Genomic DNA, 17,309 nt, shown 5'->3' with positions numbered 1-17,309 from the left:
CTCAATTTCACATGCAAGATTCACATTTGATTGACAAAATTAATAAAGAATTATATAAACCCTTCACTCTCACTCTCTCCTAAGCTTTTTATTCCCAAAGAACTCAGTCATAATTAACCTTCCTAAAACAAAAAGTCCTGTTTATGATCATGTGAACTCTAATATACTTCATCAACCTCCCAAAAAAGCAATCACAACCCTGTACAACGCTGTCCTTCGAACTAAATACTTTCCTCTACTACCTAAACTTAAAAAACGCCATCATCGAACCCTTAAATATTATCCCCAATCACTAATTCGGATTCCGCGGGTAACACTATTCAGCGAGCCCGACACCTTCGCCACCTCCATCGAGCTTAAACATACTGCTCTGGTGTTGTCCTTGACATATCCCAAACCTTTGATCGTGTTTGGTCCGATAGCTTTTTTCTTTTTTTTTACAAGTGTTCGCAACAGCAGAGGTCATATAAACCCTCAGGGTGCCGGTGTTTTTAAAAAAAAAGCCGATTTGTAAGTATGTCGGGTTCGAATGCAGGGCCGCTGGATTCGAACCCGGGACCTTTACCTTACAGTGATGAACGCCGTGTCAAAGACTAAACCTTGCGGCCACCGACGCCCCCGATAGCTTATTGTGGAAGCTAAAGGGCATCCTTCCATTTCCACCATCCTTGATGTATTCTGTAACAAAACAAACACGAATTTAACTTTTTAGAAATGGTTTACATCAACAGGGATAAACACAGCATCAATTACAGAACAGACACATGTAAACTCAGTCGCAGCTACGCTAATATCCTTACCAAATTCAATATCGATAACATACATATATCATCATCACATCGCACAAAAACATATGATACAACATATAAAACTATCATCACATTCCACACATCGAACATTTCTAAATAGTTTAATTATTCAAAAATTTGGCTTTCGTTTCCCTCCAATTATCCCCGTCTATATAATCCTGAAAGGATAATCAGGCCGAACCATTACTCGTTTTTTCTCATTGTCGGCTCCTAAGAAACCTACTCACCACAAAGAAGCCTATTTCTCATATTAAAAAAGTATTTCTATTCCCGACATCCTTCCCCACCCCTTCAAAATAAAATGTACATAAACATACAAGAATGACACATCTACACGGAAAACAAACACTTTGAGAGAGTACAACTACTTTGATTGAATCTAAAATTTTCTAATATCGTGTAACTTCATGTCTTTTTTCTTTTTTTTGTCTAAAATTTTCTAGCATTGTATAAATTTATTTTTTTCACATCCTACATGTATTTGTAAAATTTTAACAATGTTTATAAATCCCAGGCCCTGAAGATGGTCTAAATAAAGATCGAAACGTTGGCACGATAAAGAAAACGTTTTTCTAAAACCTACGTCACACCAGACCGCACCTCACGATCTCCGAATAATCATCAAGAAACGGTCACTAAACACCACACATTTCATAGGTCTACTCTCGACTTCACTCCATGAAAGCCAATTAAATTTTGAAAAATTGAAAGCTAATTGTCACATTTTGTACGCAGTTGTAAAATAAATAAATAAATGGAAAAAGTATTGGCTTAAAACAAAGCGGAACTTTTGGGAAAAGTCCGGCAAGTCGGAGCAATCGCAACTAATTCCGTGAAAGCCACCGCCGCTCATTTGCATGTGACGGAGTGATTGCTGTCCGAGTTGGCCAACTCAGATTGACCCCGACTTGTCAATAGGGGGGTCCCGAGAGTTTGTTTTAAATAATTTGCGGAGTGTTTGTAATCAATTATGACGAAATTAGTGTAAAACGATGCAAATTTTCAAACACGTTTAACAAAGAGTAGACGAAGTTAGACACAAGATACTTTAATAGAGATTGACAAGTCTCGTAAACATACTAATTAATTAAGTCCGACTTGAATTTATAACTCAGATCCAAGAACAAAGTTAAATTTTCTTATTTTCAACGTTAATCAAATTATATCGGGTAAAACAAGTTTGTTGCGTAACATAATCAGGACTTACTTTAGAACCAAAGCCGTGAGTGTTTTGTGGGTAAGGATGGAAATGGATTTAGCAGTTCATCGCTACTCCGACCGAGGACGTTATCCTACGGGACTCCCGCGTCTACCCAGTACAAAGGAGAGAACATGCTGTAAAGTACCTGCCAGGTAGGATTCAAGATGAAACAGTGTGTAGAGGGTAGGATGCCTTTGAGCTTCCAGTGCAAATCCGCCAAACTCGATCGAAAGCCTGTTCTACAACGAGAAAGACTCCCGAGCATTCTTTCTTCTCAAAGGATGTCCAAAACGCAATGGCAATGTTCGGATTGTTGATGTTATTTTTTGACTCCAGAATTGAATAGCATTGATCAAGTCTGGTTTTATAATTTGATTCAATTTCGGCTTTTATTTTTATAGATCAAGAGCTAGTAAATCAGTCGTATTTATCGCCTTTCTTATTTTGGTCCCGTTTTGTTGTTAAAGCATAGTGAATCGTTTTTCTCCCTTTTGTTGAGATGAAATGTATAACAATACAGTTCGACAGCTATCATGGGGGAAGGCCAAATGAACCACTTGTAAACGTCCTTCCGCCTGAATAACTGACAGGGCGAAGACAATTATTAAAAATGGCAAAATGCCTGACAAGATATAACGAATAAAGGACGGTCAGGATCAAAATAATGGGTGACAAAAATTCACAGGCTAATCAATAATGCCAACTAAAACCGACTAAATTGTTATTACCCTCCAGGAAGAACAAATAACCTGCAATGTCAAAGCAGATTTCTTCCTAAATGGAAGATGAGGAATGTTCATTTTATTTGTCTAACGCACGAAGTAATTTCGATTTACCCCTTTTGACTAGATGACATCGCCATAGCAGACAATGAAAACATCACGTGTAGGAAAAGTTTTTGAATCGTTTGTCTGGTCTCATCATGATGAAACGTCAATGCCAAGTTCGAAGTTGATAAGTCATATGACACACATTCCTATCATATTCCCCTTTCCAGTGCTGAATCAACAATATTTTAATCAACTTCAGTTCAACCAAAGCATTTCTTAAACTAAACACCTTGAATTACCTGAAACATTTTAAATTTGAGAGGTAAAAAATCCCGATAGAACTCTATCCTACCCAAACAAACCTTAATGGTTGGCTGCGAGTTTTTTTTTTTAATTAATTAAATTTATTTATTAAAATTGGCCTTATTAGACCAACCATTTCACAATTATTTATATATACAATAAATAAATGTTTTCATTCTTATAAACCCATTGGTACAATAATATTTTCATTTCACTATTCACTAATTTTTAACTATACTAATTCATATGGCTTTGTCATTTTTAATTTTCTGACGGTGTTTCATTTATGGAGTTTGGTCGCTTCAACGTTCTCGTGCTGGCTGAGGCGAGACTGGTGTTTGGCGGAAAATTTTTCTATTTCCGCCGTGACCTCAGGGATCTTAAGATCCCTATATAAGTCCTTATTTCATACGTACCAAGCTGTATTGACCATGCTATAAGAATTCATTTTGGAGTGTTTGTATGATTTTGATATTGCTGTGTTAGGTACAACCCCATATTGAATGCCATATGGTAGCCCAAAGTTTCACGAAGGGGATATGGTACACAGGGTATAAGTGTAGGGGCAAAAGAGCTCAAATGTACCCTAGAAAATCCCCTTGGACTAACCCCAACTATTTTTCAAGCTGAGGTCCATGCAATACAACTCTGTGCACAGAGGTTAATCAAGAAAAATATGAAAGGTGAACAGATTTACAAACTCTCAGACAGTCAGGCAGCTATAAAGAGGTTTATAACCTATCAACTAAATGTTTATGCTTTCAACTCCAAACTTATCACAATTGGTAAACACAACAAGATTACCTTAAAGTGGGTTCCAGAACATGAAGGTACTAAAGAAAATAAACAGGCTAACCAACTGGCAAAAAAAGTGGCAGCCCTGTCACCCATATGACCAGAACAACAACTAGGTGCATCGGAGGGTACACTCTTGATGTACACAAAATGAGTTATCTACCAAATCCAACAGGCAACCAAAGGCTCGTTACAGCACAGTTCTCATATTTGATGAAATTCCTACTCGCTCTCTATATCCAAGGAGAGTCCTTAATTAAGTGGGTCAAATCGAACAACCTTTCTACCCTTGCTAAATGCACCAATCGATTCTAATGAGGTCAACTATAAACCTGTCTAGAGTGCCTAAATTGCCTATTGGTTCTAGGAAAACACAAAAAGATTAAAGTGCATTCCGGGGGCATTTTCTAAAATTAAATTTATTTATTAAAACTGGTCTTATTAGACCAACCATTACTTGTAAAATAATATATATAGAATAAATAAATGTTTACATTCTTATATACCCATTGGTACAATAAGATTTACATTTCACTATTCGTTTTTATCCACACAAGTTCACATGGCTTTGTCCTTTTTAATCTTCTGAAGGTGTTTCGGTTATGTAGAAGGTTGGTCGCTTCCACATTCTCGTGCTGGCTGAGGCGAGACTGGTGTTTGGAGGCAAATCTTTGTATTTCCGCCGTGACCTCAGGGATCATAAGATCCCTAAGTAAATGTTAATTCTTACGTACCAAGGTGCATTGACCATGTTACGTAAAGATTTTATTTTTAGAGTTTGTATGATTTTGATATTGCTGTGTTTCGCACTGGTACAACCCCATAGTTGAATACCATATGTCCACATAAGCTTTAGGACTTGTCTGTGTAATAATATTTTATTTTGTATAGCAAGGTTGGAGCACGTCCTATCAACCAGTTTAGTTGTCTATACCTTAAACCTCATTCTGTCCTTTTTTTCTTCACGTGTACTTTCCATCTCAGCTTGGCATCTAAGGTCATTTCCACGTATTTAGCTTTACTGTTGTATGGTGTACAGTATATAGTTCCATCGGTTTTGAGCGACGGAACATGGTCCACTTTTTTGTTTGTACAGATTAGATGAACTGATTTATGCTGATTTAGCTTGATTTTCCATTATTCTGCCCATTCGTTTGTCTTATTACGAGAAGTTTGAATAATTTTGGTTGACTAGTTGATGGTCGGTCCTACTGATATCGGATCGCCGGCTGTGTCATCGCTAAACGTTGCAGTTTTTACTCCATCTACTTTCGGAAAATCATTGGTGTATAACAAGTAAATCAGTGGACCTAATATGCTACCTACTGGCACTCCTGCAATTATTGTTCTTAATTTTGAAGATTGATCTTCTTGTTTGAGTGTAAATAGTATGCTAGGTAGGAACTGATAGTATCCCTTGTGTGATGTGTGATAGTATGTTTTGGTATCCCTTGTGCCGGACGGTGAAAACGTGCTGGAATAGCGATGTAGCCACCTAAAATTTTAAGACGAGGCTAGGAATTGCACATCAACACGAATTTACTCAAATTTAACTGAAAATATATGCTTATAGTGGTGTAAATTTAGAAATAATTTTCAATTTTGTAAAAATTTACCAAGCAGCCTCTTATCTGAGATCCTACAGGGCGAGACCTGTTCTTTTTTTTAATTAAAGCCGTCAGTGACATGACGAACAACCTTAGTTAATTGTGCCGTTGCGCTAAGAAGGTGGGGGCAGCCCAAATTGCTTTTTCTTCATAAGCTTTGACAATGAGACTAACAGGAAGAGAAAATCCCAATTTTCTGTTCAGAAATTTGACAAATTGGATTTAAAAATATATCACAGAGGTCCAAAAAAATACTTAATTTTGGGGCATAGTCCTCGTATGCGTCCACCATGTAGAGAAAGGTGTGAGAGGCAAGAAAGGCGATGTGAATATATATAATTAAAAGGTGCGTGTAGGAATACCACCCTTTATGAGAACAGGATTTGTTAACTTGAATGACTGTAAGAGGGCGGATGGTATAATATCAAGTACCCAATTGACTCTCAATTACATTGGTTATGTGCCTATATAAATATACTACTTGACAGATAGCTCTTCTGCTGTTTCTGTATGAGGTTGAAAGTATTTATTAGCGTGAATGTGTAGTATGGAATGCCAACCGATATGAGAATTGTGCTTAGGCGAAGAGCTGTTTGATTGTATGTACTACTTTGCAGATAACTTATTATGTGTATATTGAAAAGTATATTTATTACAGTGAATGTGTGAGGGATGAGTGGCGAGGGTGGAATTTTTAGTATTCCATCGACCTTCAATTATATTAGTTATAAGTAATATAAATAGTAATATAATATAATAATGTAATGTGTGCCTATTTAATGATGTGTCCCATTTTTTGGCCTTATATAGATAGAGTACAAGAATGCCAACCGATATGAGAACAGTACTTTAGCACGGCGAGTATTTTGGTCCACTGTTCAGATTTTTGAAGTAATGAGGGCCGTTTTATTGTGCATAATATTTTGTAGTTTCGGTTTTGTTTTTCCTTTTGTGTACAATGACAGCAGGTAGAATTACTAGCTTGAATGGCTAGGGTGAAATGGGCGAAGGTAGAATTTTAAGTCCCCCTTCGGCTTTCAATTACATTAGGTATATAATGTGTGCCTGTAATGTGTCATGTAGAGAAAGGTTAATCGATGCGTCCCACTTTCTTGTCTCTATATAGAGAGCGTATAGGAATGCCAACCGATAGAATCATGGCGCGAGTATCTGGATCACATTTTCCGATTCTGGGAGGAAACAGGGTTGTTTACACTACTCGACCACTGTAACTAACTGAATGGTACGCAAATAAGAAAGAAAATATTTAAAACTCACTGAAGTGTGGATGGGAGAATGATTGCGTTGGGAGCTGAAATGGCCTAGCTGTTGATAGCACCTAAAGCCCAGCCTAGAACAAGACCGAAGTCTGACCCAGGATTGCCAAAACACGGGGTGTGTATCAAGGCTTACCGGTAATTTGTTGTAAATTACAAAAGCTGGAATTACCAGTGGACAGAAAGAATTGATAAGCGGAACACTCTTTACCGATGCGACGCTACCCGATGCCTTGCCATGTTTTGGTAGGGTGTGCACATCTATACGACGTCAAACGCACTCCACGTACAATCACACAGCGTGTATCACAATAATCAGTATCGTCATCGCAACGCCTCTTTTGTCCTTAATGCATTATTTTGAGCAAAAGCGTGTAATAAATTGTTAGTTAAATTTAATTGCTTTAAATAAAGTGATTCCGGTGTTTTGATAAATTTTCTGCCTAACCAGCATAATTACTTAATTTTTATAAAAGATAATGAATTTTTGATCTCGTTTCATTGGGTTTATATTAAAATAAGAATGTTGTAATAATACGACGACAAAATTACATATACATAGTTTGAAATAAAGTACAAAAAACATGAGTGTCCTGTTCTGACGCTGCTCGACGAAAATGGTTTAATTGTATGTGCAAAACCATGAAATAAATTATTAGTTAAATTTTATGAGTAAAACCGTTTAATAAGTGGTTAGTTAAATTCATTATATCAAAAAATGGTATTCTGGTGTTTTGATCAATTTACAATTAATTAAGGTTTTTAGTTGAGATAATGGCACGAGTGGGATTCGAACCCACGATCTTTGGCTTGATACGCCGCTGCTCGATTCGAAAACTTCAAATTGAGGTGTGTCCAAGAAATCGTCTTGGAGCGACCCCTCTTGCAATCGATAAGATATTGTTATAAGTTACGATTAATTAAGGTTTTTAGTTGAGATAAAAAAGTCATTGGTACGAGCGGTATTCGAACCCACGATCTTCGGCTAGATCGCCGCTGCTCTACCACCTGAGCTATCGTGACCTCGATCCACTCAGACACCAACTTCCCTTCTCAACTCCACCTTTTGAATTTTCCTTTCTTTTAGCCATTTTTTAAATGTCATGTAATCAATTTGATTCTCGGCGACAAATGAAATGGCCACGGAGAGCTCTAGTGAAGATTTGATCAATCTTCTACAAAACAATTTTTTTATTTTTTTTTTAAATAAAAACTAATGAATTTTTGATCTCGGTTAATTTGGCTTGTATTAAAATAAGTTTGTTGCAATTAACATAACTGCAATAATACATGTAGTTTGAATAAAAATATGAGTGTCCGGTTCTTTTTTCTTCTACTGTACTCGATGCTACCGGACGAAAATCTGGACAGTGGGGATCGCAGATCGTAGAGTAGAGTAGCGTGGCATAGCACCGGGTAGATGTGCACGGGGGTAATACAACCTTATGGAAAATTGGAATTTGGATTTGCGTCGGTATCATCGAGTAGCGTTGCATCGGGTAAGTATGTTCCCGGCTTTAGGCTCAACACACCATATTACATGCACGTTCAGATTTGAGCTTATATACTTGAGTAATCAGTAGTTGCCACGTCGACAATAGGCCTGTAATTCTTATCGATGTTGGAATCCAATTGTAATATTTTATGGGCAAGAAAGGGGGCTGCGCTAATCCGTTGGTTTTTTTTTTTTTCTTCCACCGTAACGAATGTTTAACTACCGCTCTGGCTCCACAATCGGTACTCAGAAGTAAACAAAGTGCTTTACCGACAAAGCAGGTCATTTTTTATTCATAAGGAGCTAGGACAGAGTTGTAAAAAAGGCTTAATAAATTATCAAGAAGAAAGGAAAAGAATGTTTCCACAGAAATCAACAAGTAGCATTGTTAAAGGGAGATCTCGCATAAAATCCTCTCGCCGGTATTAATCAATGACCTTTTCAAACGCTTACAACCGTGTAACACGCAATAGAACGTTGCCATTGCCCCTGTTCTTAAGAGCTGTCCTTTCCCTTTTGTTCAATCGATTGCCAACCTCGTGTAATGAGGCAATTAACGCCGTCTAACTACGCATCCGAATAGGACGTTTTAGATCTTCAGGAAGATTGTGTTGGATGAAGATTTCATCTAACAAAACGAAAACTTTCCAACGTATACGACCGGAAATTTATTTTGTTCCGACAACTTACAATGCTTATACTAGGAATAATTTTATCGTATTATTCTATTATGGAAATTCCAGGTGTTGGTGAAATTGTTTATTAAATTGAACCTTGACCACTTCAATGAAATTGACTATGTATGAACTTAACTATTCTGCGAGCAGTGCATACAATTATTATAGATTTTTTACAGGTTGTAAAAGACAATCAAACAATCCGCCATTGAGCATTGAAATAATACAAAAATGGTATTCAAGATGTTTGTAGATGTTAACTCCTGTTAACTCGAATAAAGAAATGTCCAGTAAGATCGTGAACGTCCCCTTCTTTTCTTAGCATGCTAAATGTTAATTTTTCCGTAATGCCGCGCGTGGCGATTGGTAGAACCAAAAATAATGCTATAACAGTCCTTGAAGGCTTGTTGTTTGTTTTGGTTTTCTTTTGTGTTAAATTGTACGATACTAGAAGTTAACAAAAAGGAAAATTAATCAACTCTTTCATCCAAAATGAAAAGTACTAATTAATGACACGCTTCAAATCGTGCCGACATACCTAACCTGTATCCTAACGTCTAACAGCCTACAACTTTATAGGTTAGGGAATGTATCTGTTATGAATGAGAATATAAGGACAGGTCTGAAATTAACAAAAGAAATGTATTGGTTTAGCTTAATTAATGCGTATTTAAGAATAAAAATAAAAAACAGCTGTTAAATTCTCTAACTAATAGCAATGTGGTTACATTTTCGTCCAAACAACTAAAATTGGCCCTAGTCTGTTAGATCGAGCAATGTTAACTAGCCGATTCGTACAAGTCTACGTCATCATTTTTCTCGATCTAACACGGCCTAACAGACAACAGGGTTAACACTAGGAATACCCCTAAAGTGTACAAAGAGTGAGAATTTCCACAAGACTGTACTTATGTCTGCCTTTTTTGAAATCCAGCGGTGTTTTCANAGTGGTAGAGCAGCGGCGTATCTAGCCGAAGATCGTGGGTTCGAATCCCGCTCGTGCCATTGACTTTTTTATCTCAACTAAAAAACCTTAATTAATTGTGACCTATTTTTATATTCAAATTAGAGCGACGTGGCTATATGCCTAAATAGGCAAGGGCAAAAAAATTAAAATAAAATGTTTTATTTCGAATTGACCGATTTTAAGTTAAAATGAAACTGTTTTCAGTAAAAGTTAGCCATTATTAGCTTCAAATTAATCTTTGTAATTTGAAATGATTTTTTTCTTTCAATTAACCTATTTTAATTTCAAATTATGATTGTTGTACTTCAAATGAACTTTTTTTGACTTCAGATTACCTTTTTTAATTTCAAATATACCCTTTTTAAGTTCAAATTAATCCTTTTTAGCTTCATTTTTTTAATTTTGAATTTTTTTCAAATTAACCCTTTTCAATTTCAAATTAACACATTCTTTAAAGCAATAATTTTTTTTTTTACTTTTAAAATAAATTTAAGTATTTGTATTTTTTCTGTTAGGTGCTGATTTCAAGCGAACTGTTGATCAAGGATAACTCGAAAACACGGAACACAGTTTGTAAGTAAAATTATCTTTTTTTAACTAGTGAATTGATGTACTCTCTCCGTCATAACAATTTTTATAACCTAAGAGCATAATGTGTTCCTATAACCTTAACTTGTATGGTTCAATGATATAAAACATTTTCAAACTATTTTCTTCGTTTTTGGAGTAGATCTGAACAATAAATTTCGAATTTTTACTACTTATGCTACAGGTACCTCAAAGATTGGTTCATTTGAAGTTAAAACGGGTTAATGTGAAATTAAAACAGGTTAAACAGAAGTATAATTTGACGGGAAAAAACGCTATATATGGTAGGCAGGTAGGTCCACCTTCAGCTTACTTGTTCTCTAAATTTTCGTCTTGGTACTCAATTGTTGTGCTTTTTGGCGGCCTCTTTGACAAGTTCTTCTGTCTTTCTCATTAGCTATAACTTCAGTTTTTGACAGTTCAAGAACAGAATATACTGGGGTCAATTGCACGGATTAAATTACCGTTAAATACAGCTGCGTGTGGGCAAAAATAAGACTTCAAAGCTTCTAGTGACGTTTCTACCGTGATAATCGATAGTTTTAGAGTAAACTATCGAAGAGAGCTCAGGATTTCATTGTACCGTCGCGTTAGGGCTTTTTCGGTTGTTTGCCTTTCTTGAAAAATTGTTTTTACTCGATAAGAGTACTCTTTCCTATGAATGATATAAAGTGATTTCGATTTTTTTAAATAGGAACCATTATGAAGAGTTTTGGAACATTTACGTCCAGTTAGAAAAATAATTGACAATTTTTTCTCCCAAAATTTCAGATTCTTTTCAGATTAAAAATACCTTAGTTGATGAAACTTGTTGCCCATAACTGTCACATATTTCTTAAACAAGTGTATAAAATTTTATTAAAATCAATTAAATTGTTTTTGAAAATGTGCACAAATAAGGAAGTGTTTTTCCAAGGTCCAAGGAGTTTTCACTACAAAAAAAGAACATAACAGATTTTTAAATATTGATTTCTCATTTGATTGCAGTTGATTTGACGGCTTAGATAAACGGCTTTTGAACTTTGTTTAAAAAAAAAATGAAGAAAAAAACATTCAAACTTCATCAGCCTTGAATTGTTTAGAATGAATTCAAGCTTGGTAAACGTTGATGATTGTTTAAGTTTCATGGCTGGTTTCAAAGGACGAAACCGCAGGTCGCCTAACTAACGTTATTCGCGTTCCTATCTTCACTTTGCCAACTCATTTAGCCTATGTGGAGCACAACTCCAACTCAGAGGTTTGTGCGAGCATTAATTCTCATCCCACTTTGCAAAGGTGTCGTCACTAACGTCAAAAAGCTCCATTCAAAATGAAATGTCCTGTCGCGTTTATATATTATCACGGATAAGAGTTTTCCCGCCAAATCAACCCTTTTTAACTTCAAATTAACCTTTTCTATTAACCATTAAAATACTTAAAAGATGGTATATAATATAGCTTACATGTAAATGTGAAATTGTAAAGTGAAATTACTATATATATTTAAGAATTTTTGTTAAATATGAAATTTTGAGCTCTTTGAATACCGTTAGAAATTTAATTATAATTAAAACTAGATATTACCTAAAATTAAGAATAAACATAAAAGAACTTCTTTTAAAATGAATATGTTTTTAAATATAAAATGGGCTTAAAATATAAAATATAAAATACCACATGAAAATTAATTAGTATTTTACGTTCACAAATATAAAATTGTTAATCTGAAGTTGAAAAAGGTTATTTGAATGATAAAAAAGATTTGAAATTAGCAAGGTTAATTTGAAGCAAAAAAGGGTTAATTTCAAATTAAATTAGGTTAATTTAAACGTAAAACGTGTTAATTCGAAATAAAGAAATTAATTTTATGTTAAAAATAGTTTAATTTGAAATTAACAAGTTAATTTGACGCTAGGAAGAGTTAATTTGACATGGAAAAAGATTAATTTAAACTTAAAAAAGGAAAATTTGAAATTGAAAACGTTAATTCAAAGTGACAATGGTTAATTTGAAGTTTAAAATGGCTAACTTGAAATTGCAAAAGTTAATTTTAAGTGAAAAAGGGGTTAATTTGAAATTAAAAGCGTTAATTGAAAGTTAAAATGTTAATTTGAAGTTGAAAATGGGTTATTAAAAATTACAAAAGTTAATTTTAAATTAAAAAGGGTTAATTTTAAATTAAAAAGGGTTAATTTGAAGTTAAAAACGTTTATTGAATTTAAAAATGGGTTAATTTGAAATTAAAAAGTAATTTGAAGTTAAGACGGGTTAACTTAATAATTTTCAATCAATAGCGTCAATTGAAAGTTAAAATGTTAATTTAAAGTTCAAAATGATTAATTTTAAATGACAAAAGCTAGTTTTAAGGGTAAATTAGTAAGTAATTAAAAGGGTAAATTTGAAATTAAAAGCGTTAATTGATAGTTTAAAATGATTAATTTGAAATTACAAAAGTTAATTTTAAGGGTAAATTAGTAAGTAATTAAAAGGGTAAATTTGAAATTAAAAGCGTTAATTGAAAGGTAAATTATTAATTTGAAGTTTAAAATGATTAATTTGAATTTACAGAAGTTAAATATACGTTGAAAAGGGTTAATTTGCCAGTAATAGCGTTAAGTGAAAGTTAAAATGTTAATTTAAAGTTTAAAATGAGTAATTTGAAATTCCAAAAGTTAATTTTAAGTTGAAAAGGATTAATTTGAAATTAAAAAGTCCATTTAACTTAAAAAGTGTCAATTTAAGTTTAAAATGGGTAAATTGAAATTCCAACCATGAATTCAATCTTAAATGTATTTGTTAAATGTAAACAATGTTTGTAAATCCCAGGCCCTGAAGATGATCTCAATAAAGATCGAAACGTTGGCACGATAAAGAAAATGTTTTTCTGAAACCTACATCACACCAGACCGCATCTCACGATTTCTGAATAATTATAGATTGACGGTCACTAATCACCACACACTTTTGATTATTTTAATTTTGATTTTACAGAGTAGTAATACAGTCTTACTACGCCAGGAGATGGTTAAGATTATTTCTGTATTAACTATATATTTCTAATTTCTTCTGTATTCCTAATTTCTCTCTCTATATTCCTTATTTCTGTATATTCCTCCAGTTTTTCTTTAAAGTTCTCTGTTTTAATGAATTATGCTTTTTCATCTCAACCAAGATCTTAGATTAAAAGTATAATTAATTAATATAATTAAAACGGTCAATTATGACTACTAAAATATGTAAGAGTTCTCTATTTGCTTTAGAAAAAAGAAAGACCCTCTTTCTTTATTTAATGTTGAATCGGTCATAAAAAGTCAATACATATTTTAATGTGAGAATTTGGGACTGAGATAATGAGTGTTCAAGGCTACTGCTCGTAGAGCCCGCGGTCGTGGGTTCGATTCTCAATGTCGCTCCTGGAATTTCTGACTCCTATTAAAAACCCTTTAGGTTTTTTACTGGGGCTTTATTACTAATATTTTGACTTGTTGATGGAAAGTTGATGAATTGTATTTATTTTTCACTTGACTTTTCTCTCTGTTTATATTTTCAATTAAAAAGTTCAGAATTTTTATAAATACAAATGTCATTTTTGGACAAATGAAATTTAGTTATCTGTTGGTTTGAAAAAACATGAGAATTCATAATAGACCGTGTTTACAATGGCGAGGATTTTTCTCCTGATAGACAAAAAGCGATAAATTTTTAGTATCGGGATAACGATCTCTTGTAATTCATTACAAAACAACGGCCATCACGCTAAACAGTGAATTTATCACTCCCCAACTGTGACTTTACTTGACTTCTTGAGTGTAGATTTATTTTAGGCGAAATTTATCGCCTCAGAAGTTGTATAACGTTTATCCACAGGACGACCCGATGTTGGGGTGCGTCCGATTGAGATATCAGTTCATTGCCCCTTCCGAGATTGCCATTTTTCCCCCCGGCTCGCAATATGCGGATAGAATCAGAGATTTTCATAGAATGATAACCATTTCAGGAGGACATCATCCTGTTTCCTCCCGCAGGTGTTTTCTTATCTAATTTCCCCTCGCCCATTTATATTTTTATCACGGTATGCCCAACTCGTTTGCGAAATCGAAAATTAAACGGTTCGCTCCGACACGGATATTTCACTTTAGGCATTCGTCTTCAAACTAATTTGCATCCAGTACTCGATATTACGCTAATTTCCACTTAAAACTAATCCACACGCACTTACTCGCTAATCAGACACTCGCTTGGATTCGCGTTGAATAAACACGTTTGAATTGACAGTACACAACATCCAGATTCTAGTGCAACTTTCTTCAACTATATTACCAGAAAGGTTGCGCGATGTGTCCGACAATATAGAAGCCTGATATTTCTTGGCTCCTTCCAGAGATCGTGTAGGCATGCCGCCGAATTTAGGAATGATTGTCGGGCACAGTAGCGAGTTTCTGGGTCCCCTGTTCCGCTTTTTGGTTTTTTTTTTATTGTATATAAATCTATTATACACCGTATGGCTAACCGACTTCCTACTTCCAACATTTGCTATTCTATCCCTCAGTCAATCCCCCTCTCCCTCTCACCCTCTCTCACTCCCTCTCGCTCCATCCCTCTCTCTATCAACCCCTCTCTTTTTCCCTCCCTCTCTCCTTCACCCTCTCTACCCCCTCTCTCTCACCCTCTCTCCTCTCCTTCGTTCCCTCTCACTCTCTCTCCCTCCCTCTCACCCTCTCCATCCCNCCCACTCCCACTCCCTCTCCCTCTCTCCGTACAATTGATTTTTGTTCATTTTCTTGATAAAAGTAAATTCTGCCCTTAATTTGTCTCATTGTTTTTATAATAAATATTTGTTTATGTTATGTTTTAAATTGGGTATATCAATTAAATAAGCAGGTATACACTCTTAATCATTAGTCCAAAACCAGAATAAAGGATTTTTCAATGTTTACTTTTTACGGAATTTAAAATGTTTATTCAATCCCATTTGAATTCTGAAGCAATAAACTGTTTAGTTTTCATCTTTCTTTTCTAACTTTCAATTTTAAACTTAAAAACGGCACTCAGTGTTGAGGATGTTGAGCGTGGTGTTGTACTTTTTGATGACGGATGTTCTATCAGTTAAGCAGCTATCGCCATCGGAGTTCCCTACAAAACACTGCGAGACGCAGTTAGACGTTTTCGAAAAACTGGGTCCTACCATAGAAGGTCCGGTTCTGGACGCCAAGTAGATAAAAGAACACAGGATAACCGTTTATTGACTTGAGAATTTTGCGAAGCCGGTACCTTACTGTTGTTCAAGCGATTCATCAGCTCCAGGGAGTTCGAGGTGGCAAATTTCTGAACACACTGCTTGAAGAAGATTAAATCAGTATGGACTGATGGCTTTTCGCCCCGGAAGAGGGCCAGAATTGGCCAGAACATTCAGAGTAGCACGGCTCGCATTTGCTTTATTATACAGCTATTAGTCTTTGGACGATTGATCTGATGTACTTTCTACAGATCAGTGTAAATTCGCTGTACGGTCTCCAAACGAACGTGAAAGAGTGCGGAGAGAGCAAAATGAATGGTACGAAGCTTGTGCGTTACTTATGACTTCGATTAAATCAGCGACAATTCTATTCTAATGCGCTATAATGCCCGTCCAAATGTCGCTCGCATAGTACAAAGGTACCTTCAACAGCATAACGTCAGGTTCTTAGCATGGCCAGCCCGTTCTCTAGGATTCGAACATTTATGGGTTAACCTCAAAAGAGCACGTCCATCACTTCCTGATACCTTCCATGATCTCGAAACGGTTACTCATGAAAAATGGACTAACCTCCAGCTAGAGACATTTCCAGACTGGTAGAAAGTATGCCGAGGCTTCTTCGAGATCATGGAGACAAGAAGAGAAAATATGCGATATTGAAAATTTAATTAAAAATCTAATTAAAACAAATTTTATCTGTTCGTCTTTTTGTTTCATTTTCTTTTTTTACTTTTACTTTTTTGGACAAAGACTCAATTATTAAACGTTAAAAATCAAGAAACTTTGATTAATACATAAAAATATATACAAATCAAGTTATACTACAAGTGGGTGGAATTTTTTGCCTGTCAGTGTATTCATTTGGGCGACTGTATTTACAGTTGTTTGTTTTAGGCTTTATTGTTTTGAATGTGTAGGTGCTGAAATGAGCTGTTGAAAACCCCTGGACCGGTTGGGAAACGACTAAATACTGGACATTTGGCTAAGGGAGATACTAAGCATAGTAACAGGGTAGAAGAATTCCAACTGAGGTGTAGAACATAGGGTCAGCGCATCGGGAAATGCCCTTCGGCGTTGAAACTCCAACCGTTTTAACAATAAATCAATATTGGTCATTATAAAACTAAAATTGCCATAAAAATATTTTTTCTATGGAAGCGTATTTATTCTCAAACCTCTTCCATGGGGTAGAAATATCTTATTGCAAAGAATATAGATCCAAGGCAAACGCTCCGCGTCTGGGGGATAATAAGGGATATGTTGAAAATATTACAGCGTTGTGTAACCTCTTTTCATAGGTCAGAGCTCTCAGTGGAATAAAAACTGAAATAGCGGATCAGATTGTCTAAATTTAGATGGCATCTCAGGATGGAGATTCACTAGTCGTTTATCCAAGATTTCTATTTAAACGATAAGTCTGGAAGAAAGTGAATAATTACGAAACAATTCACCCTTTGCTTCTTTATTATCTCATCCAGTGGAAAACTGGAGAACGGCACCTTATTTGGGTAAATTCACCACAGCAGACGTCATCAGATATTTACATCATACTGTGCAGTGTAAAGGGCTGCGTAAGTACAACATTATAATATATTAACAAATGCA

At 35.1% G+C, this 17,309-nt stretch overlaps 1 protein-coding gene across 1 annotated transcript in view; it reads left to right on the top strand.

Moving 5' to 3' along the window:
• Positions 1–17,309, top strand: part of LOC106667249 (TWiK family of potassium channels protein 7-like) — a 196,244-nt gene that overhangs the window by 140,916 nt on the left and 38,019 nt on the right. The window contains exon 2 of the mRNA XM_024228586.1: positions 10,417–10,474. The gene's annotated coding sequence lies outside the window, so the exon portion shown is untranslated. The remainder of the gene's footprint in view (positions 1–10,416; positions 10,475–17,309) is intronic.

Source organism: Cimex lectularius, unplaced genomic scaffold (assembly GCF_000648675.2).
Source record: "Cimex lectularius strain Harlan isolate CLEC.00 unplaced genomic scaffold, Clec_2.1 scaffold207, whole genome shotgun sequence".
NCBI classification, from domain to species: domain Eukaryota; kingdom Metazoa; phylum Arthropoda; class Insecta; order Hemiptera; family Cimicidae; genus Cimex; species Cimex lectularius.
This window is presented reverse-complemented; position numbering and strand designations above follow the sequence as displayed.